The following is a 25,763-nucleotide window of genomic DNA, read 5'->3' as shown; positions in this document are numbered from 1 at the left end:
GGTGGGAATGTAAATTGTTACAACCACTATGGAAAACAGTGTGGAGGTTCCTTAAAGAACTAAAAACAGAACTACCATATGACCCAGCAATCCCAATACTGGGCATATACCCTGAGAAAGCCATTAATCGAAAAGAGACATGCACCACAATGTTCATTGCAGCACTATTTACAATAGCCAGGACATGGAAGCAACCTAAATGCTTACTGACAGATGAACGGATAAAGAAGATGTGGTACATATATACAATGGAATATTACTTAGCCATAAAAAGAAACAAAATTGAGTTATTTGTAGTGAGGTGGTATGCTAACACATGTATATGGAATCTAAAAAAACAAAATTGGTTCTGTAGAACCTAGGGGCAGGACAGGAATAAAGACGTAGATGTAGAGAATGGACTTGAGGACATGGGTAGGGGGAGGGGGAAGCTGGGGCAAAGTGAGATGAGCATCGACATATATACACTACCAAATGTAAAATAAATAGCTAGTGGGAAGCAACCGCATAGCACAGGGAGATCAGCTTGGTGCTTTGCCATGACCTAGAGGGGTGGCATAGGGAGGGTAGGAGGGATGCTCAAGAGGGAGGGGATATGGGGACATGCATATGCATATGGCTGATTTGCTTTGTTGTGCAACAGAAAGTAACATGGTATTGTGAAGCAGTTATAATCAATAGCCCATGAAGATCTATTTTAAAAAAAGATTCAAAGAATTAAAGGATCCGTTGGACTGAGAAGTTTAGACTTTGGGGAGAGGCCTGTGCCTTAAACAATGGGTTGGATTCAAACAGAAGGAGAGGAGAGAAACTGACATTTCCTTATGCACGCAAAGAAGCAGGAGGCTGGTTTATCAACATCCAATGGCACGTGTCTGCTTCAGGAGGCTGAGAGGGAAATATTTTTCCAATCCGTCCCCATTTGCTGGGCTGATACTTTTATTCAAAATGTTCCCAGCAAATGCCTAGCAAAGCTGTCGAGTGAGGGGGTCAGTCGCTTGGGTCTAGGGGTCCAGGCATGTGTGGATTAGTGACTGTCTTGGCATTTTCCAAAGTGTGCTTTGGGGAGGTTAGGCGTGGTGATGTCTCCCTCAGAGGGGCAGCTCCCCATAGGGTAGCAGGAACAGAGTAAATAACCCAGTGAATGGTGGTTATTACGATCTGAAGTAGATTGATGGAGAGAAAAATCAGTACACAAAGATGTCGTTGTGCTCATATATTGAGAGGGTACTGTCTGGACTCAACCAGAATATTTTTAAAGGAAAAAGAAAAAAAAAAGAAAAGCTTTTCTCTCTTTATTCCCCCTTCCCTCCCTAACAACTCTTTCCCAGAAGCATGTGTCACTTAACAAATCACATTAGTAACAGAATGGTCTTGGGGCAGTTGACCCAAGAGTCCAGGTGACAGCAGTGGGGAAGGAAGAGGCAGGCTACTGGTTGGGAAAATTAGAATAGGCTTTGTCTCCAAAGCTGACTTGCGATACTAAACTCATTTAACATATCACGTAAAGTTCACAGCACTCAGGTGATGCCTCACTGAGCCAACAACAGTGCTGGGTCCCAACCCATTAGGGGATTAATCTCTAAAACATACAAACAGCTCATGGAGCTCAATATTTAAAAAACAAACAATCCAGTTAAAAAATGGGTGGAAGACCTAAATAGACATTTCACCAAGGAAGACATACAAATAGCCAAGAGGAACATGAAAAGATGTATGTTTTAGAGATTAATCCCAACTCATTAGGTAAGCCTGAGAGGTCTTCACTGGCTTTGGGGAACTGCCTGGGGCCACCTCCCCAGCATTCAAATCTAGAGCACTGACCACAGTCAAGTGGGTGAGGACACAGCCCCGAGGCCTGCCCTTGAGATGCCACAGAGCCGCTTAAAGAACTAGGGGAAGGAAGAGCCAGTCACTCTTCTGAGATTGTCTTCTAGGCTTTCTCTATGTAGGACCTGTGCCACCATCTTTTCTTACCTTATCCTGTGTCATTTCTGATTTACAAAAATCTTAACGTATACCGAAAATTAGCTTCCTAAATACTGCTGTGTACATTAAACCGTGACTAATGTTCTTCCTTTGTGACCGACCATATTCTAGAAATACAATAATAACACATTTAGGTTGAGCATAGTAAGGGCCTCAGGAGGGCCCACCAATTTGTCCTTTCTGCCCACAAGTACCTGGTCATCGTACCTCATGCCTTGGCATCCTTTTCTTAACAGAGTGATAATTATTTATTAGTGGAATATATGCTTATTATATCCAGAAATTAAAGTTGTGAGGGGCATTGTGCATCCAGGTCCCTGTGGCTGGATGGTCACATCTGTTAGACATAAATCACTTAAAAAAATTATATTAGCCTCACAGACGGTCAAGAAATGGAGGCAGGTGAGGGAGGGGCCACTGGGGCAAGGAAGCTTGATTTTAAATCTTGTGTAATAGAGTGTGGTCAGTCTGCTGTCAGCATATTACAGCCTTCAGACACCAACTCTGTATTTCTGCTCTTTGAACCCCAGGTGGCCAATGAACAGTATGTGCTATTTATTCATTACAAAATAGGCAGGATAAATTGAATGGTTAGATTGGCTGATAAGAATTCTTAGCAAGGAGTGGAATAAAAGATGATAGATGACGCAAGACGCACCCCCCCCCGCAAAAAAAAAAAAAAATTCTTTGGGAAATTCCAGAAAAAATCTGGAGTAATTTTCCTCTTAAATGTATCTGGAGTTTCAACTGGGAACAAGGACATTTAAATGGAAAGATTCCCTTTGGTAAATTTTCTTCCTAAAATGTATTCTCTTTAATTCTCTCATTTGTGTTTCCTTAGAGTTTCTTTCCTTCCTAAGGCAGAAAGACAGTCTTAAATTCTTCCCAATTATTAGTTTCATTAGGATGTTTTGGTGCCTCTTTTTACGATAAGCAATGCCATCTTGCAGACTCTCTATTCATCAAGCTGCAAGTCAGCAAATGAGGAGGCTGTGAGTTTACCTGATGTTGTGAATATTCATTTTTGCAAATATGAATGAACTTAAGCAGGGATTATAAAGCAATCTATCTACATAATTAAAATTCCATTTAAATATATGTATTAAACATATTAGCTTACACATTTTCATTTTGTGGCCAAAGAGTAACGCTTCTACATAGCTGACATTTATTCCTATAAATAATGTTCTCGATCTCCCTCTCCTATTTCAAAAGGTACATCAGAAGAATAAACTAGAAGAGAGTGAAGTTTCGAGGGTTTTCTTTTAACTGATGCAGTAGTGGCATACCATGCAGTGTTACTAGATTGTATGCCTTGGGATCTATAGAAGCTTGTAGAGGTTCCCAGAAATAAGAAATCCTTACCTCACCTTCAAAGATCCAAAAAGATAGTATTAATGCTCTTTGTTTCCTAACTTTTAAATAACTTAGTAATTCTAATAGTTCAGAAAGATAAAGGTTTCCATCTGACAGCATCTAGAAGAAACGATTCAATTGGGTACACCTTTGAAAGCCAAATATATCATTTTAGAAGTCAGTATTTGTTTCAGCAGTGACTGTTTCTGACTATTTTAGGGTGTGTGGTCTACTGAGTATTTTCATTTTTGAGCCCTCCCGCTGGGTACTTCATGGAAAATGGTCTGACCCTTTTCTTTCCATGAGGAGAGTGCCCTCTGCTGGTTATGTGTACGTGCCACATGCCACTGCTAAGACAAGAAGCCACCTGTGCGTCAAACGGGTGAGCAGTTAAGATGCATCTGAGCATCTTAGGAAGGTTTTTGGAAAATCCTTGCCTCTTCTTGTACTAGAATGATTGCAAGTGTGAAAGTGGCCATAGTTCACATAGTTTTCTTTTTACTGCTGTATTATTGCACCCTGTTGGGGGATACATCTAGGCATTTCATGTGTCCTGCTTTTAAAATGCCCAGATGGTGACTACGTGCTCTGGTTTGGATTGGGCAGGCCTCATCTTTCATGCGCTGTAGTCTGCCTGGTTATCAGAGAGACACGAGACAAGGAAAATTCTTCCATTTTTCAGCTCCTCTTCATCTGTTTCGAGTCACCCACAGTGAATGATGCACTTGCACAGTTGTTAAGATGACAGTCACCATGATAACTGAACATCGCTTCCCTGGGATGGGGAGTGCCCTGGGTACCCGGAGCTCCCTGCTTCCCTCCCAGCCCAGTACCTTTTGCGGTGTAACTGATTACTTGCAATCTAGTAAGTAACACGGGATTGAGAGGCGGTATAAATATTTTATACCTTGCCGAAACCACTTACATTTGCACTGGTCTTCTTCACTCTAGACTTTAAGCTTAACAGAGAATTTAAATCAAATCATTCAACCTGAGACATAGTCAAAAGAACTAATAAAATAAATGTAACAGTGTAACTGGTTAAAATAGCCCAAGTGCATAACAGAGGTTTAGGATGATTTTGTGACATGCACATTTTACAGGGCTTTCGTCTCCAACTATATTCTTCAAAGTGCCATCTGGGCAATGACCATCGGTATCATTTTTATCAGTAATAGTCAGCACTTCCCACTGGGAAATTAGTCAAGGGGATGAGATTTTTTTTTTACAAATCATCCTTAAGCATTTATCTTCCAAAAAGCATTGTAGGACTTTGTCCATTACAAGGCCGGGACCTAAATGAGTTCCTTGTTCTTATTTTAGAACTTTATTCATGATAAGCTAGTGATTGGATTCCATTTGATTTTTCAGAAAAGGAAATGATATTGCTTTGTTTTCCTTCTTAGTAATAGCTTTACTGAAGGCAGAATGTTAATATAGTCCAGTTGTCTCCAAACTTTTTAGAATGTGCACTGCTATAAATAACAATTTTGGGAGTACACATCCCCATTATATGTATGTTTACTTATTTATAAATTATAAAATATGTACTAGTGAACAAATATTATTTACACTATGAAAGTAGAAATTTTTTTCTCATAATTTATTTTATTTTATTTTTTAACATCTTTATTGGAGTATAATTGCTTTACAATGGTGTGTTAGTTTCTGCTTCATAACAAAGTGAATCAGTTATACATATACACATATCCCCATATCTCTTCCCTCTTGCATCTCCCTCCCTCCCAACCTCCCTATCCCACCCCTCTAGGTGGTCACAAAACACCTAGCTGATCTCCCTGTGCTATGCGGCTGCTTCCCGCTAGCTATCTATTTCACATTTGGTAGTGTATATATGTCCATGCCACTCTCTCACTTTGTCCCAGCTTACCCTTCCCCCTCCCCGTATCCTCAAGTCCATGCTCTAGTAGGTCTGCATCTTTATTCCCTTCTTGCCCCTATGTTCTTCATGACCAATTTTTTTGTTTTGTTTTTTAGATTCCATATATATGTGTTAGCATACGGTATTTGTTTTTCTCTTTCTGACTTACTTCACTCTGTGTGACAGACTCTAGGTCCATCCACCTCACTACAAATAACTCAATTTTGTTTCTTTCTATGGCTCTGTAATATTCCATTGTATATATGTGCCACATCTTCTTTATCCATTCATCTGTTGATGGACACTTAGGTTGCTTCCATGTCCTGGCTACTGTAAGTAGTGCTGCAATGAACATTGTGGTACATGAGTCCCTTTGAATTATGGTTTTCTCAGGGTATATGCCCAGTATTGGGATTGCTGGGTCATATGGTAATTCTATTTGTAGTTTTTTAAGGACCCTCCATACTGTTCTCCATAGTGGCTGTATCAGTTTACATTCCCACCAAAAGTGCAAGAGGGTTGCCTTTTCTCCACACCCTCTCCAGCATTTATTGTTTGTAGATTTTTTGATGATGGCCATTCTGACCAGCGTGAGAAGATATCTCATTGTAGTTTTGATTTGCATTTCTCTAATGATTAATGATGTTGAGCATCCTTTCATGTGTTTGTTGGCAGTCTGTATATCTTCTTTAGAGAAATGTCTATTTAGGTCTTCTGCCCATTTTTGGATTGGGTTATTTGTTTTTCTGATATTGAGCTGCATGAGCTGCTTGTAAATTTTGGAGATTAATCCTTTGTCAGTTGCTTCATTTCCAAATATTTTCTCCCATTCTGAGGGTTGTCTTTTGGTCTTGTTTATGGTTTCCTTTGCTGTGCAAAAGCTTTGAAGTTTCATTAGGTCCCATTTGTATATTTTTGGTTTTATTTCCATTTCTCTAGGAGGTGCGTCCAAAAGAATCTTGCTGTGATTTATGTCATAGAGTGTTCTGCCTATGTTTTCCTCAAAGAGTTTGATAGTGTCTGGCCTTACATTTAGGTCTTTAATCCATTTTGAGTTTATTTTTGTGTATGGTGTTAGGGAGTGTTCTAATTTCATTCTTTTACATGTCCCTGTCCAATTTTCCCAGCACCACTTATTGAAGAGGCTGTCCTTTCTCCACCGTATATTCTTGCCTCCTTTATCAAAGATAAGGTGACCATACATGCATGAGTTTATCTCTGGGCTTTCTATCCTGTTCCATTGATCTATATTTCTGTTTTTGTGCCAATACCATACTGTCTTCATTACTGTAGCTTTGTAGTATAGTCTGAAGTCAGGTAGCCTGATTCTTCCAGCTCCCTTTTTCTTTCTCAAGATTGCTTTGGCTATTCGGGGTCTTTTGTGTTTCCATATAAATTTTGAAATTTTTTGTTCTAGTTCTGTGAAAACTGCCAGTGGTAGTTTGATAGGGATTGCATTGAATCTGTAGATTGCTTTGAGTAGTAGCGTCATTTTTACAGTGTTGATTCTTCCAGTCCACGAACATGGTATATCTCTCCATCTTTTTGTATCATCTTTGATTTCTTTCATCAGTGTCTTATAATTTTCTGCATATAGGTCTTTTGTCTCCTTAGGTAGGTTTATTCCTAGATATTTTATTCTTTTTGTTGCAGTGGTAAATGGGAGTGTTTTCTTAATTTTACTTTCAGAATTTTCATTGAAAGTAGAAATTTTAAAAGCAGTAGACATAGATAAAATCATGATAATATTAGAATATTTGCTTAATCAGCAAATACCATCATTAGCTAGTACCTCAAGACACAATATACAGTTATTAAAAGATTCATTGTTAAATACTGGATGTCAATCCATTTTCCATGTGGTCTCCTTGACAATATCAAATTTTTTTGTAAATCTCTGGTCAACTATGATTGGACTATCAGTGCTTATATCTCATCCTCTGGCTGGTAAAGAGCTTGTCTCATAAGTAAGAAATATCAAACTGGACTTTTACTTGTTCTTTATTAATTATGAATTTAAGTATTATATCTGAACCATGGTTTTTCTTTCTTTTAGGAATCTTGAAAGTCACCCATGTTTCCAAACATAGTATAGTTAAAACTAGATAATATAATTCATGAACCCACTTAGCAGGGAACCATAAACTATGCTGAAAAAAAAGCATAAATCATGATGTCCTGAAAGCAAATAAATGAGATAAATATTTCCAGCTCCTCCACACTGTAAAACTCCCATTCTTCCCTTTCTAGGGACTGATCCAGAACTTCATTTATTCATTCACTTATCCAATCAATATGCCACCTGGGTATGCAGCAATGAATACACTGGACAAAAATTCTTTCTTCTTGAGGCTTTTATTCTAGTGGGGAAAGACAATAAACAGGATAAGTAAGCAATTTAAATATATGTGTGTGTGTGTGTGTGTGTGTGTGTATGTATGTATATAGATAGATAGATAGATATGGTATGATAAGGGCAATGGAAAAAAATAAATCATAGATGAGGGATCAGAGCTTCTACCCTGGCCTATCAGGGGAGTATTATATTGGCCAGGCATGGGACTGGGAAGAGTGCTGGCCTGTTGGGATAGGGAGGGTGGTATTTAACGTAAGGAGTCCAGGGAAAGCCTCACAAGAAGGTAACATTAGAGCAGAGATTTGAAGGAGAAAACCATGCATTTAACTGGAAGAAGAACCTTAGTTCAGGAATGGGGATGCATATTCATATTCTGGGCTTCAGAAGTCTGGGTTTGGTCCCTGGGTGTTCCTTTAATTCCCAGAATCCATCGTATGTGCATTGACCTTCAGCCTAGGATTCCAAAAGGTCAGGTTCAACCACTGACACCCCTTTGACAGGTAAATACTTCGTTGCTTGGGGACTTAAGGCTAAACCACCAGATGAATTGTGTAATGTAGACATTTTCCCAGTTTCCAAATCTGCTCTTTGGGTCCATAACATTCACATACTGGTAACGAAGTCCTCCTTGAATGCCAGTCCATCCTCTGCCTATCTAACAACCTTCATTTCTTGCCATACAGTCTTCCAAAATGTCCTCATATTCCAGGTAAACCAGAATAAGACACATTCGTTGCAAAATAGAGAGAAGTTCTTTCCAATTACTATATCCAGCTTCAAGCCCAGGAACTCTTAAGAATGTTCCATATCTTTCTCTAGCTTTTTTCCTAATCCCATTTTAATAATCTGTAGCCCCCAAAATAAATGGTAAGTGTAACTACTCCCAAAACATCATATATACAATATTGGGCTAAAAGAAGAGAATGCATATTTATATACATGACACAACAAAAAACAAAAACAGTACAGTCCATAGACTTTATTTCTGTAATAGGTCATGAGGCCAGTAGTGATATTTATGACGTCCCTTTCTTATCTCCGTAATGAATTGAGGTTGTTTGGCTGATGAGCTCAGCCAACCAAACTCATTTCTGAAGGATCTGAGTTCTTGGTGGTCTTGCATCCATAAGCTTGCAGTGATCTTCCATTAGCCTGGTGAGGTGGTCAAAAAAAGGGAGGGAGGTTTCTGTTTTATCCTATCAATCACCCCAGCCACTGTTTTTTTTTGTTTTTTGTTTTTTGTTTTTGCCTCCTTGCCTAGTGGCAGAAAGTAATCCAAATGACGAGGCAACAATTTTCTAACTTCAGTTCAGTGAAACCATTATAGAAGCATTTCTCTTCCAAATTAGCAGATTCCAGAGTCTCAGTTACAGTAACTAAAACGTTTGCAAATTGATCTTTAGTCTTATTATATTTGAAAGGATGCCTCCCTTCCCTGCTTTTCTACCCTCAGTCTTCTGGGATTTCTGCATCATATATGAAGGTCAAATGGTTAACTGTCAATTCTCTTCTGACTCCAAGACTCTAGGAATTTTAAATTTGTTTTCATTTGCTTAAATCTTGCATTGAATGATACTGTGCTACTCTTCTATCCAATATACTTAGTACACTTCCTACCTATTGATATTTAAAGCCCATCCTGTCTGTGGAGTTTTTTATGACTGCTTAATTTAAGCCCATGATGACTTCTTACATGTATACCTTTAGTACTAGTTTCCATGTGGTTTCACAGTGCTTTCACATGTGTGAGTCTTGCATTCCTAATGGTTTGCAGTTCCAGAAATCCAAGATTTGCCTGCTTTGTACCTCTTTTCCACTCCCTTTAGTGCCTAGCACCATGCCAGAAAAGAGTAGCTGTTAAATCAATATTTGACTGTGGATTTGACTCTCAGACCATAAACCAATCTCAGCATTTTTCTTTGCTGAGATTTTTTTAAACAAAGCATAAAATCAAATTTATAAATAAATCAACTATACTTCAATTATAAATAAATAAACAAATAAACAAGTGCCCTTTGAAATCCCCATACCCCCTCCCCTCCATTGCCTTAGCTGCTTCTATTAGCAAGGGTCTGATTCAGAGCACTTTTATTGAGTGCCACTATGTACCAGGCACTTTCAGAAAGGTCATCTGGTGTAATCCTCACAAAAGTCCATGAGAAATAGATTAACTGTTAGAAACCAAGATTCAGTAAAAGTAGGTAATTTGCCAAAGGTCCCTCTAGTATGAGTGACAGAGCTGTAACTTGAACTCCGGTCTTCTACACTGACTGCTTTTTTATTAAAGCACCTCGACTCTCAGAGTTTACCTCAGTCCCCAGACATTAGTCACAGGGCTTCTCAGAGAATTTCCTCCTGCACGAAAGACATCATTTTTGGCTTTTTGCTAAGACAAGCCAAGCAAATTGATAGATTATAGAATAATTTTAATAATGCATTCAAAATACCAAACTCACAGCAACACTGTCTATCCTCAGTGAGAAAAATTTTTTTCTGTTTTGTCCAAGGGTCTAATAAAAATGATTATGCAAAATTAAAAACAATCTTTGATTTGCCTAAACGAAAGTAAGAACCACAACTTCTAGCTCTCAGAACCAATAAAAGTTGTTTTTATTTTTAATTAAGTATGCTTAGCTTAAGTACATTTTCTCTTAAGGTGTAATGACTAAACCGTGATCATTTCTTTTTGTTTATTCATTTAAAGTGCAAATAAAAGCAGATAATCAATAGATCATAATCTAAAACTAGAGGATTTACAAGTTAATAAGCTTGAGTCAATAGATATTCCATAATGAAGCCCTCAGTGCTGAACCTGACATAATTTGCTTTGCACTAAGCTGGTTGACTTAATGCTTTAATTTAATTCCAATATTACCCGAAAAATCCAAAGAAAAGGGGAAATTTTAAATCCTATTAAAATGTTTTCAAAACAACAACACAATCATGCCACAACTGCTTCAGTGTGCCACCAACGTCTGCCGAAAACACCTGGGCTCTGATTGTTGATAACAGTTAACCCCTTTGGAGCCTGGCACAAATGAATTGTGGAAGATGGTCTACCTTTACAATATGTTTTCTTAGCCTCAACTGTTATCAATTTTTAGTCTTATAACATCTGCTTCTCCTGACTTGCAGGCAAACTATTGGCGTTGTGTTTATTTGGAAACAATTTTTCTATTCCCCTTGATTCCTCTTGAGATTTTCATTCAGTCTGACATCCCATAAAGCAGAACATTAAACAGGTCAGAGAGCAGAGGATGCCTCTCCTGGGTCCCTGGAAGGAAGAAATGAGACCCGCTCCATATCAAGAAGTAGCATAGGCTGGCTTCCACCTTCCAAAGTCTGGTGGGACTAATGGGGGCACATTCAAGGTTATAAGCCCAGACTCTATAGTCAGAAGGCCTCAGCTCAAATCCTGGTTCTGTCCCTTATAATTATATGATCATGGACAATTTGCTTCGACTGTCTTTACATCCATTTCCTTATCTGAAAATGAGGATAAGAGCAGTGTCTATCTCATGAGGTTGTTTTAAGGATTAAACAATGTAATATACATTATGCACTTGGATAATGCCTGCTGTATAGCAAGCAGTCAGTATTAATAACCCTTGAGAAACTCTTTAGGAAAAGGATGAAAAAGTACACAGAACACATGCTAAGAATAACTTTGCAAACAGCAGCAGCGCTGAATGTAGTGGTCAGATGTGTCTTTCGGCACTGTTTTGTGTGCACAGCCAAAGTCCTAATGTATTCCATTTGTTACCATCCTCACAACATCATCTGTGAGCTCCCAGCCTGGTTTTCATTTTGTGTTATCACTCATCCCATTGCAGCCAGAATGGCAGTATGTTTCGGCTGCCCTTTAACTAGACCAGCTTCAGCTTTCTCCTCCCATCATTGTCGCCAAGAATAAGTCAGTTCACTTTGCTAAAATAAATGGACCAGAAGCTGTGCACTGGCTTTTTACCATAGAGTACACTTTTCTATTCAGGAAGGATACTCAGAAAACAGAGAACAGAAAGCTCATTGATTTTTATGGTGAATATTTTTTCACATTTCTCCATCTCTCTCTGAAATCACATGCATCTAAGTCTTACCATCAATGTAGGTGGCAGTTGTTACATACTCGTTGTTTCCTGTGCCTGCACGAACTTGATCAATGTCATTCACACTCCTGTCACTTCAGCTGAGCTATGTATGCTGTCGGTACTACACACGTTGAGTTTAATTGCCACTTAAAATGTCTTCAAAAAGATTACACCATGATTTGGCATTAAAATTAAAAGTTATTGTATAAACAGAAAGGCACAGAAGCAGCAGCTTAATATGTAATTAAAAAAAAAAAACCTATACCCATGCAAGTCTAAAGGTGTCTTTCCACAAATATAAAACCAAAACTCCAAGTGATAAGAAAGCATTGTATCTTCATTCAATTGGAAGTATTTTTTTTCCTTTCTTAGGTATATATAAAATAACAGTGTGTCTTATATTCCTTCAAATTCAAGGATTCAAAGAAATGAGGTATTCCATGACGAATTTATTTTACTGAAGTACAGTTGATTCACAATGTTGTGTTAATTTCTGCTGTACAGCAAAGTGATTCATATATATATACACATTCTTTTTCATATTCTTTTCCATTGGTTTATCACAGGATATTAAATATAGTTCCCTGTGCTATACAGTAGGACCTTGTTGTTTATCCTTTCTATATATAATAGTTTGCACCTGCTAATCCCAAACTCCCAGTCCATCCCTCTCCCACCCCCTCACCCTTGGCAACCACAAGTCTGTTCTCTATGTCTGTGAGTCTATTTCTATTTTGTACATAAGTTCATTTGTGTTGTATTTTAGATTCCACATATAAGTGATATTATATGATATTTGTGTTTCTCTTTCTGACTTACTTCACTTAGTATGATAATCTCTAGGTCTATCCATGTTGCTGCAATGGCATTATTTCATTCTTTTTTATGGCTCAGTAATATTCCATTGTGTATATATACCACATCTTCTTTATCAATTTATCTGTCAATGAATACTTAGGCTGCTTCCATGTCTTGGCTATTGTAAACAGTGCTGCTATGAACACTGGGGTACATGTATCTTTTCGAATTATAGTATTCTCCAGATATATGCTCAGAAGTGGGATTGCTAGAGCATATGGCAACTCATTTTTTAAGGAACCTCCATACTGTTTTCCATAGTGGTTACACCAATTTATATTCCCATCAACAGTGTAGGAGGATTCCCTTTTCTCCACACCCTCTCCAGCATTTGTTATTTGTAGATCTTTTAGTGATGGTCATTCTGACTGGTGTGAGGTAGTACCTCATTGTCATTTTGATTTGCACTTCTCTAATAATTAGCAATGATGACCATTCTTTCATGTGCCTGTTGGCCATCTGTATGCCTTCTTTGGAGAAATGTTTGTTTAGTTCTTCTGCCCATTATTCCATTGGGTTGTTTTTTGTTGCTGTTGTTATTGAGTTGTATGAGCTGTTCATATATTTTGGAAATTAAGCCCTTACTGGTCACATCGTTTGCAAACATTTTCTCCCATTCTGTGGGTTGTCTTTTCATTTTGTTTATGGTTTCCTTTGCTATGCAAAAGCTTATAAGTTTGATTAGGTCCCGTTTGTTTACTTTTGCTTTTATTTCTATTGCCTTGGGAAACTGACCCGAGAAAACCTTGGTATGATTTATGTCAGAGAATCATTGGTTGTTTTTTTTTTTTTTTTTTGGTGTGGCATTGCCTAGATTATCAGTACAATAATGAATGGAGAGAATTCTGTCTTACCTGATTGTTATATTAATGGGAAGATTTCTAAGGCTTTAATGTTAAATATGGGTTGTCCAAAAAGTACGTTTGGGTTTTTTCATAAGCTGTTATGGGAAAACTCGAATGAAATTTTTGGCCAACCCAATATAATTTACTGTATGATTTTAATAAATGTTTTTTATCAGACTAAGGATAATTTCTTCCATTTTCACCTGGCTAAGAGGTTTTATCATGAACAGGTGTTGAATTTTGTTAATTCTATTAAGATGATCATATGGAAGTCAACTTTTCTAAGGGCTAAATCCTATACAGTCATGATATCTCTTTTAAATATACTGTTGGACTCTATTTGCTAATATTATGACTTTTTCATCTCATCTCAAGTGATTTTGGTTAACAAAAACACATTTTTCTTGTTATGTTCTTGTCCAATTTTGATATTTTCTTGATGACATGTCATGAGTTTGGTATGTGGCCCAGTTTACCTATTTTCTGGAACCCTTTGTCTATACATAATATCAATTATCGGTTACTTGCAGATTTAGTTAAAAGCAATAACAAAAAACTTCACTGGTAAAACTCTCTGGACCTGGACCTTTTTGAAGTAAGGGGCTGATTTAAGGCTTTATTTATTTTTATTTTAAGACTGATTAATATATTTGTGTACATTTGTTTAAGTTCTCCTATTTTTCTCGAATTGCCCACTTTATGTACACTTTCACATTTACTATCATAAAATTGTTCACATTTTCCTATTTCCAAGGATAACCTGGCCCATGAGGACTAAATGAGTATCTGCCATCCTAATACCTAAGACCCTCTGAAAAATATCATTTTGAGTTTATTAGCACCAACCTTCCTTTATAAATGTCCCATACTACCTAATAGTATTACTTATTCTTCACTGGAGAAAGGCATTATCTTTTGCTGCTCAGCCCCCAAAGTCAGGGTATGTAAGAACACAAAAACTGTATCATATTCCATGCCCTATAGTAAAAGCGAAAAATCATGCTCATTATTATATGATCCAGTTTATATATATATATATATATATATACACACACACACACACACATATATGCATATACATATATATGTAAATACATTTCTAAAGACCAAATAGCTGACATCAATAACAAGGAAGAATTTACTCAATTAGTCAATGCATATTTATCCAGTACCTACTAGGTCTTCACAGCAAACATTTACAAAGGTAGTGTTTATGAATTTAACTTAAAAGATGTAGTTACATTCATAAGATGCTATGCCATTTTTCAAAATATCATTCTCCATATATTCTCCCTATAAGCCAGGGTACTATGCACTAAAAATACCTTGTGAGTTATTCGGTGCTTTAGACTCAACCTTTTATTTATGCATAGCTTCCAGAATATTTATTGAATATCTTATGCATAGAAACATCTCTTAGATGCTTAGGATAATAATAAAATCTAGCACTTATTAAATTCCTACTGCATATCAGAAACTGTTCTACAAGTTAACTCACTAAAATTTACAAACTGAAAAAGATAGGTACTATTACTATTCCTTTTTTACATATGAAGAAACCAGAGTAAAGCAAGTTTAGGAAACAGTCCTGACGCAAAACGTTTCATTCACTTTGCAGTGGGAAGACAAACAAGTGAACAGACAGATATAATACAGTAGAAGATCCATTAATAAAGGAAGTAGATCTATGAATAAATTCAAACCCATTCTCTCTCACACAGAGCAATGCTTTTGACAAAGAAATTTGGGACAACTTGTTTCAAACAAATAATTTTAATTTTAATTGAAAAGAGTGTGTACATATGAGTTGGGAATCTCAAGTTCAGTTGCAAATCTAGTGTTGATGGATTGTAGGATCTTGTACAGGTGATTTAGACCATTTGGATTTTAGTTTCAACTAGAAAATTAGGCTGTTGGAGTAGAGTCCAGTTATAATTTTTTGACTCTTTACCCTTAATTAAAAGTTTTACTAATAGGACTTATGTATACATGGATATTTCATATTTAATCACAAGTACTATGAGTGTGTCTATCAAAAGTTGGAAATACAAGACTCCTTTCTTCACTGCATAAATGTTCAAACAAATCTTTGATTAATCTTTAATTGGAACTGTCAGTTAAAGCCAAGTATAATGCAATTAAGTGGTACAGTATAGTTCGTGAACCCCTTAGTGTCCCAGAAACGTTTTCAGGGATCTGCCAAGTCAAAAATATTTTCATAATAATATGTAGACATTATGTGTCTTTTTCACTCTCATCCCCTCACAGGTGTACAGTGGAGTTTTCCAGAGGCTACATTATGTGTGATGATGCTTTTTCTCTGCTGGCTAACAGAATATGTGCTTCTGTGTTCTTTTCCTTTAATACTTTCTCAATTTTAATTTTTTATATAGAAAATATTGGTAGATATAAATCACAGAAACAAAAGCTTTTGGGAATCCTCTATTATTTTTAAGAAGTAGAGGTCCTGAGACCAAAACATTAGGACCACTGATGCAGTTGACAAGAACATTTGAACTCAATATAGTACAGGAATAAAAGCATAACCCTGCCACTTACTAGAACTGTGACGCTGGGCAAGTTACTTATCTAAGCCTCAGTTTCCTTATCTGTAATATTACCACCCTCAGAGCTTTGTTGTGAAGACAAAATGAGATTATGCATGTAAAGTCCTTTTTACACCAGTAAAAGCAAAAACTTTGATCAAAAATAATGATCCTGTCTTAGGAAGGATACACAAGAAAATGGTAAACTGATAACTTTTGTTACCATTGGGCAGGGAACTTGTCATTGTATCCTCTTCACATGGAAGTCACAATTTATCAAAAGTGACGATTTAATGAAAACTCTAAAAACATTTTTTAATTACATTGTTCCTAATAGATAAAGGCCTTGTTCATCTCTGATGAAACTTTACTGTTCCAAATTTTATCTCTGAAAAGAGCTTGATGTACAATGATGGTAGCTCTTAGTATATACATTGTTTTGCTGTGGAGGCTACAGCCAACTCCAAGTTAATTGGCTGATACCCAAGCACACCTGTATCACTTTGCTGCACACAGAATTTTAGCTAACCTAGTTCCACATGCAAAGTGAAAAGGAAGTCCTGATTTCTAAAAAATAGTATACCTCTCCTACATCATCAGTCTCTCTCTCGTTATTGGAGAATTCCCATCAGTATACACACATGCTGTAGCATCTCCCTTGTTTTTTAAATGTGATCCCACAGGCCCCTCCAGCTACCATCCTATTTCCCTGATCTCCTTCACAGCCAAACTTCTCAGAAGACTTATGTTACTATTCTGTTTCTACTTCTATACATCTAGTTGTCCCTTCCTCCCACTCCATCGGATTTCTGTTGGCTCTACTTCCAAAGTATAAGTCCACTCAGTTAGTTTCATCTCTGTCATTATCACATCACTCCAAGCCACTATCAGCCCTCCCTGGACTCCTGCAAAAGCCACTCCCTCTTGACCCCCATTATCTACTGAATTGTGTTCCCCCAAATTCATATGTTGATCCCCTAACCCCCAATGTGACTTTATTTAGAAATAAGGACTATAGGGAAGTAATTTAGGTTAAATGAGGTTGTAAGAGTGGGGCCCTAATCTGATAGGACTGGTGTCCTTATAAGAAGAGGAAGAGACACAAGAGATCTCTCCCTCTCCATGTGCACAGAGAGCAAAGCCATGTGAGGACACAGCGAGAAGGCAGCAGTCTACAACCAGGAAGAGAGGCCTCACCAGAAACCCTGATGGCACCGTGATCTGGGTGTTCTAGCCTCCAGACTGCAAGAATAGAAATTTCTGTTTTTAAGCCATTCTGGTATTTTTGTTATGGCAGCCTGAGTAGACTAATACAGCCCCCTACATATATTTTTCACACAGCAGCCATAATGATCTTTATTTATTTATTTATTTTTATCAAAGTACCTTGATTTACAATGTTGTGTTAGTTTCAGGTGTACAGCAAAGTGATTCAGATATAGAGATATATAGATATGTGCTTTTTCAGATTCTTTTCCACTGTAGGTTATTGCAAGATATTGAATATAGTTCCCCATGCTATACAGTACGTCCTTGCTGATTATCAATTTTATATATAGTAGTGTGTATATTTTAATCCCAAACTCCTAATTTATCCCTCCTCACTACCTTTACCCTTTGGTAACTATAAGTTTGTTTTCTATGTCTGTGAGTCTGTTTCTGTTTTGTAACTAAGTTCAGTTGTACCATTTTTTAGATTCCACATATGTGATATCATATAATATTTGTGTTTGTCTGACTTACTTCACTTAATATGATAATCTCTAGGTCCATCCATGTTGCTGCAAATGGCATTATTCCATTCTTTTTTATGGCTGAGTAGTATTCCATTGTGTATATGTGTGTGTGTGTGTGTGTGTGTGTGTGTGTGTGTGTGTATATATATATATATATATATATATATATATATATATCACATCTTCTTTATCCATTCATCTGTCCATGGACATTTAGGTTGCTTCTGTGTCTTGGCTATTGTAAATAGTGCTGCTATGAACACTGGGGTGCATGTAGCTTTTTGAATTAGAGTTCTCTCCAGATATATGTGTAGGAGTGGGATTGCTGGATCATATGGTAACTCTATTTTTAGTTTTTGAAGGAAGAATGATCTCTTTAAAACCTAAATCAAATTGTGTCACTCCCTTGCTTAAAGGCCTTCAATAATTTTCCATTGAAATTAGCATCAGACTCTTAACTCTTACCTTGGCCTAAAAATATCCACCATCTGGCACCTGCCCATCATTTTGACCGTACCTTGGGCCGTCCTCCCTCTCACTCACAGGCCTCACTCACACTGACTTCTCTCTGCCAGCAAAAATCTCAAGCTCATCCTTCTGCCTAAAAGTTCCCCCCTGGTTTTTCACATGGTTTCTTCTGTAGTCTTGCCTACATGGAACTTCCTCAAGGATCTTCACCCACCTTTCTTAAACCAAGACTCAGTCTTCCCTACCACCTAAAAAATGCTAGTTCATCACTCTAATTATTTCCTTCATAATTTGTCACAGCTTCTAATTCTCTGTCTCTGTCTCTCACCCACTCACTCTCTCTCTCTCCATTTTGCTTGTATAAATGTAGGACTCCTTACATTTTCCCTCCTTACAGTGTAAGACTCAGAGGGTATGTCCTTGTCTCCCGTGCTTTCTGCTGTGTCCTCAGAGCTTAGGAGGGTGCCTAGTACACAGGAAACCTTCAATAAATATGTTTAATCAAGGATTGAATAAACATAAGACTGGCTGGAATTAATGAAATTCTGTTCAATGCAGTTTAGTACAGTTTTACTAGTATTGCCATAAAATAGATTGCCAGAGTGGAATTGCTGGGGCAGAGAGTATGCACATTTTTAATTTTGATAGATCAGAAGGACTGCTTTTTAATATTTAGTGTGACTGATTTGCCACTTTAAAATTTAATTATCACAAATTTAATTTTTTTTCCTCTTCTCCTTTGAAAAATGAGCCATTTCAAAACCTCTCTTTTTTCTCCCCAATGTTTTTATGGTAACTGAGGCTTCATCGTTCATTTGCAAGAACCCTAGCTTTTGTTTTATATTGATAGATTAAATTGATAGAGCCCATTTATCTATAAAGAAAACTTCTGTGAGTTGAATCTTCTTTTTGCATTGACCCCCCCATTACAAAATGAATGATGTACTTCAATGAGAGAAAAAAATACCCACTTTTTCACATGTCATTCTTCTTCTCTGAATGTAGATATTTGTGGAAGACACAAAAGTACACACAGCACTAACACATGAAAACTCTAAGCTGAACATTTTAAATTTGAAATTTACAATTGTTACAACAAATGACCCCTGACTAATCAGTTATGTAACAATACATATCACAATTACTTAACGGGAGGATATGCATTTATACTTTCTTGAAATCTTTCCAATTGAGCTCTCTGACATTAGTTAGAACCCAGAGCTAGGAATGCTTTCACACTTGTTTGAACTTTTGAATTAGCTTCATTCTATTTTGTTGTCATCAACAGTATCCCTAAACTTTTCCAGCTGCCTTCTAGCTGTTTGATGTGTGTAAAGTATAAGGGTATGGATGGTTCCACACTAACATGTCCCCACTACCAACAAAAACCATAAACCAGGTACATGTGATTCAGGACAGAGGACAGTATAATTGTCTTCAATTCAGTCCAGCTGTTATAATCCCCACCTTGACTTCAGTCAAAAGACAAACACTGTGCAAAGAATAATTTCAAATTTTGAAATGGAGCAAATATTCAATAAAATTTTTTAAAATCTTATTCCTTTTTTTAAATGTTACCATGTTTTAATTTATAGGAGAAGAAATTTTGTCTCTGAAGATTATGAGCTGAACAGGCACACATTTGGCCTAATTATATACAGTTGAGGAATAATGGCTTCCACCTCTTTGTACAACTGCCATAGTCACTCATGTATAATACCTGTGACCATGGGCTTTTTTTTTTTTTTTTTTTTTTGCGGTATGCGGGCCTCTCACTGTTGTGGCCTCTCCCGTTGTGGAGCACAGGCTCCGGACGCGCAGGCCCAGCAGCCATGGCTCACGGGCCCAGCCACTCGGCAGCATGTGGGATCTTCCCAGACCGAGGCATGAAACTGTGTCCCCTGCATCGGCGGGTGGACTCTCAACGACTGCGCCACCAGGGAAGCCCCATGGACATTTTTATGTCAACATTATTTACAATGTTCCAATTGTAAATTTACAATGTATAGCATATCTATTTTTTCTCTTTTTTTAAATTGAAGTATAGTTGATTTATAATGTGTTAGTTTAAGATATGCAGCAAAGTGATTCAGATATATATACATGTATTCTTATACATATATATATATTCTTTTCAGATTCTTTTCCCTTATAGGTTATTTAAAAATATTGAGTAGATTTTCCTGTGCTCTACAGTAGGTCCTTGCTGGTTATCTATTTTATATACAGTAGTGTGCATATTTTAATCCCAAACTCCTAATTTACTCTTGTTGTTCATCTATTTTATATTTAGTAATTTGTATCTGCTAATCCCAAACGCCTAATTTATCCTTCCCTGCCTCCCTTTCCCCTTTGGTAACTATAAGTTTGTTTCCTCTGTCTGCGAGTTTATTTATGTTTTAAGTTCATTTGTATCTTTTTTTTAAGATTCCACATATGAGTGATACCGATATTTGTCTTTCTCTGTCTGGTGTACTTCACTTGGTATAATAATCTCTAGGTCCCTCCATGTTGCTGCAAAATCTTATTCCTTAGAAAATACTCTCCTATTACTTTTTACATATGGCAGTCTATACTTTATTGGCTGAATAATAATTAAATGAATGAATGAATTCATCTTAACAGATTTATTATTTTATCAGTCACTAACCATGACCTACACCGTGACAGGCAAAATTTAAACATTCTTCCATTATTCCTTCAAATTGCATGGTAGAGTTCTGTTGTTTATTGTTTCCTAACAAATGTAGTCCAGAACCTTTACGGTGACATTCACAGCCCTGTCCAATCTTACCACCAGTCTCTTCCCTTCCTTAATCCCCACTATTGCCCTGTATCCACAACCCTTCAGCTACATTCAACTCTTAGCTCTTTTCCAAATGTATCCTGCATTTTTTCCTTCTGTTCTTTCTTCCAATCCCTCACACATTTTCATCTACTCAAACTCTACATCTTTCCTGTCCTACATCAGATGCCAACGAAGTTTTCCCCAGCTCCTCACCTTCTTTCCCAATTAGAAGTATCTATCTCTTCAGTATCTCCCTGATTTCCCTGGCACTCAGTATAGCATCTACTACACTCTGAATTGTGTGCATCTGTATATATTGTTGATCTGCTCTACTAGATTATAAACTCCTAAATGTCAAAAGCCTGTGTTTTCCATCTTGTATCCCCACACCAACTTTACTGAATCTTGTACATATCAGATTCTCAAAAGGATTTAAAGAATTGAATGGAGCTGCTGGCCAACAATACTAAATGTTTCCCCTGACCATTTTGGCAGCTCTGTCTTGCCACTTAGGAATGCCACCTAACATAGACACACTGTTCACACACATGACAATAGATCATGAACCCAAAGGGTATTTTTTTCTACCTTTCTTGTACTGTCAGTCGATCTTTCATTCTGGAGCAACTCTACAGGTATGTGTGTGTCATCAAAAAATGTCTTCTTTGTCCCACCAGCCAGGAGCTCTGTAGACAGAGATGGCACCCATGAAGTCAGTATACATGTGAAATCAGTGGAAATTTTCTGACTGTGTTAACATTTTGCAGGCTTGGAAGTCCATGCTTAGATAACCATGGATAAGCACTCAAGGTTGATATTTGGGGATGGGTAACAAAGAGAGCATTTCTGTATTAAGACTGATTGGATTTTTACAAAATAAGTACTAGATAGAAATATGTTGATGAACTTTTGGAGAACTCAAAAATTAACTTTATGAATGGGAAGGAATATAGATTGACAATGCCTCAAATTATCTGGCTTTCAGAAATCTAGAAAAATATTTTGTGTTGATTTTTTATGCACTAAAATATATAAAAGTCATCCAATTGACTAGATGTACTCGGCTCAAAGCCATGAATTTCAGGTGATGCTAAATGAGAACTTTTCTTATTTCTCATGTTTCAGTTGTAACTAAACCAGACGCTTGTCAATAACCAGTCCTTTATTTTATCATTATGACAAGATAAACTGTAACTTACAATTAAACGGAGAAGCAACATCCAGGTGGTTCAACTGAAGAAAACAAAAGTTAATATATTTAAATCTAGATTTCCCTGAAGCTCTCTGTGCAAAATAAGCAAACTTTCCATATGAGGTATTCTCTGGGTCTTGGCATTCATGAGAATTAAGGAGGCAAAGGAATCCTACAACCAGATTAGGATTTATAAGCCAATAGTCACCCATTTTTAAATACGGAGCCCAAGAAAAGGGGTGAAGCCAGAAGAAACCCCATTGGCTAGAAATGAAGTTGATGGTGACCAGGAAGATTAACCCCTCCCAAATGCAATAAGCACACATAAGACTCTGTTGATGAACACAGCAGTGCAGAGACATCAGTGTTTTAGTTCATTACCAGCAGCAGGGTAAAAAATTCCAAATGCAATAAGCACACATAAGACTCTGTTGATGAACACAGCAGTGCAGAGACATCAGTGTTTTAGTTCATTACCAGGAGCAGGGTAAAAAGAGTCCTTAGGGCCAAGGTAAATGGGTTCAGTGAAAATGCACCTTAAAGACCAGAGGGAAGGCTCTGGAAACTGCTGGATCATCAGATCAATGGACTCAAAGATGACTAAGTTAGGTTGCTTTATGCAGTTTAAACATTTGTGCAAGGAGTCTGCCCATGCAGCCTTTTATTGACAGCTACAGATCAATGGTAATTTTTGATCATTTTCAACCTACATAAACCTATTGACCCCATGGCCACCTTTGGGGCACTTCAAGTAATCAAAAATAATCAGAGGAGATGGTGTAAAATTGTCTGACTGCCAAAGACTCCAAGTAGTTTCACGTGCCCCCAGGAGCAGAGTTGAGAGGTTAAAGTGTAGTTCACATTGCCAGCAGAACCTCAACTGGCAGAGTGTTCCAGAGAGTCTTGTCTTTATGTCTCATTAAAAGACTCACTGATCTGTATCCAGACTCTGACTCTCATGCATATCAGCTTAAAGACAAAAAGCTTAATTCTCATTGGAAGTATTAGATTGCAGAGAACGAATTATTCCTGTTTTCCTTTGTTGAGTCATTCTTTTCTTCGGCTGCCTAACAGAAGTGGTTAATATACGTTTAGAATTTTAAAAAAATTAGCAATATTATGAGGCTGTAGACATGGGCAGGACAAAGACAAAAGGGAAGAAGGTGTAAGTAGGTAGCCCAAAGATCAGGGATAACAAAAATATATATCTCTCAAAAGAATCAGTAGGACAGAAAAGGGAAATAACAAACAAAACAATGACAATGAAAATAAAAAAGTAAGAGTATTGAATTAAGATAATCTCCAGAAGGAAGGAAGTAAAGGGGCAGCAGTGGAGCGAAAAGAAGGAAAAGTTTTTAATGAGGACTTTCCCCCGTCAGTGGGACAGAATGCTCCATCCCCAAAGGAAGGAATGGAATCCAAATCATGTAAGGTCAACAGTGCTCAAGCAAATATTCTGAATTTAAGGAAAATCACAAGTAACTGAGTAAACAAACAAGACTCAACCTAATCCATAGAGTGAACTGTGCCCCGATTTTACAGTTGCATTCTAAAATAGTGAACTCTGGGGTTAGAAATCCATTCAGGGGAGAATAATAGAAAGGATTTCCTAAAATGTCAAAGAATAAATCGGTTAGGGATTGTCTTGCCATTTTGAAGTTTTCTTTATTTTTTACATGGACTTAACTAAATATTGACAAAAAGTATGGCTATCACTGAGGTTTATTTAAAGCATGTGTGTGTGTGTGTTGTGGTTTTGCAGCAATAACAAGTTGACATAATATGGGAACTTGTCTCAGTCTAAATTTATGATATAAAAATTCTCCTTCACGTTTCCTATACATTTACGATATGTGACTATTTCTATTTTTAAAGAAGATATATAGACCAAATTGAGCAAAACAACTGTTGTAATCACCTTTCGTAGGGGTCTACATGTAAACATTTCTGTGTCAGGCATGCATGAACTTCAACTTGAGACCTACAGGTCATATTTCCACATTAGATGGTGGAGGTTTTGAAGCCAGAGCATTTTCAGTACTTCTGCTTTCAAGGATCTGGCTATAAATGTTTATTAAAAGAATCTGTAATGAAATCAGTTTTGTTATTTTTTAAATGGTTGCCTGGAGTGTGTTGGATGACTGAATGTCAGGTAAGCATTGAGCGCTCATGGTACGGAATGTGCTTGATAGTATTGCCATCTAGGGGCTGACTGGAATTCTCAGCTCTGAAATAAACTGTAATTGAGCAGGTGCTGCTATTGACAATATACATATGTTTTTGCTTTATAGCCCACATGCTTTTCATGTTTCTTATGACAAAAGCTATCTCTAAATGTCCCCCAGCAGCCTACCTTTTTTAATATATAATCTGTTAGAGGTGATTACTATTTGCTTTGGAGCTGATGCTTTTTTGGCATCTATTACTGAATATTCTGAACAAAGAATTGTTCTTTTTTGCATTATTAATCTTGCCCATGTTTGCCCTATTTCCACAGAAAAGGAATCATTTATCAGAAAAGAATGTTTGTAGTCGGGACTTGTAGCATATTCAGCTTTAATATGCACGATGGTCATTCTATTTCTGTGCTATATTTATCTAAAAGACCAATCCAGTGTTGTTGGAGAAATAAGTTTTAAATATTTATGATCTAACTTTTAATATTTTAAAAAAGAGAAATTAGTATTTCTGTAAAATTTTTTTCAGAGTCTGGTCGCTTAGCAAGTGTTTAAATACTAAAAGATTTCAAGAGTTCAGCATGTAATATCATAATAGGACCTTACTAAAACAGGAAAATTGACTTTACAAGTTTTTGATAAGTAAAGGAAATTATATTTCCTCTGCTTGTGTTTAACACATAATAAGAAACATTAACTAATAGAAACTTATAACCAAGAATGTGGGGAAATGGTGTCAAAAATTATTTCTACGGTGTGTTTTGGTTTTGTCTAACCAGTTTTTTTGGAAAGTGGTTCAGTTGGATTTTGCCACCTGGTTTTAGATTTTATTCAAAATGAGACTTGGATTCCCTCAAATTAAAAAGATTTTCCATACACATAACTTTGTCTGGTGCTTTCGGGTACTACTCGCAGAAATAACTTCCTCTTCTTCATCTCATATTCCTCTTCCTGTGCCCACCAAGAAGAGGACTATTGAAGACTATCTGTCACATTTAAGTGTCAAATAAACCAAAGCTGACCTCACATACCATTAAGTGTATATATCCTATTAAACCAGTAAAAACTTCTTCGTGATTATTCACGTCCAATGGCTATGGTACACAACAGAAAGTGTGTGTGTGTGTGTGTGTGTTTACCTATTCACACGTTACTGGTCCACTTGCAGACATAATTCCTATCTGCAAACAGACACTTCCATCCAGCCCAGATGTAGAAAGAGCACCCTGGGCTCTTTCAAAACATTAGGATTCTTAGGTCCAGTTTAATTATGCAAAATATGGTTAGTGCTGCTGTCCAAGCAGGAAAAAAACTAATTATGCTATCTTTTTTTTTTCTTTTAAATTAACAAAGACCAAATACTCAAAGCCTAGCTAACAATTACTTTGGGTAAATTTCAGAGTTTTAGTTAGGGTGTTTTTAACAAATGAGAATATTTTCACATTGATATTAATAGTAGACTGCTCTCAGGGTGCTTGTGCA

The 25,763-nt window shown here is 36.9% G+C and overlaps 1 protein-coding gene across 2 annotated transcripts in view; it reads left to right on the top strand.

Moving 5' to 3' along the window:
* Positions 1–25,763, top strand: part of USH2A (usherin) — a gene marked incomplete at both ends in the record, with an annotated part of 794,746 nt that overhangs the window by 702,173 nt on the left and 66,810 nt on the right. The gene's annotated exons all lie outside the window — the stretch shown is intronic.

This window comes from Mesoplodon bidens (genome assembly GCF_964165515.1).
Source record: "Mesoplodon bidens genome assembly, chromosome: 2".
In the NCBI taxonomy this organism is placed as follows: domain Eukaryota; kingdom Metazoa; phylum Chordata; class Mammalia; order Artiodactyla; family Ziphiidae; genus Mesoplodon; species Mesoplodon bidens.
This window is presented reverse-complemented; position numbering and strand designations above follow the sequence as displayed.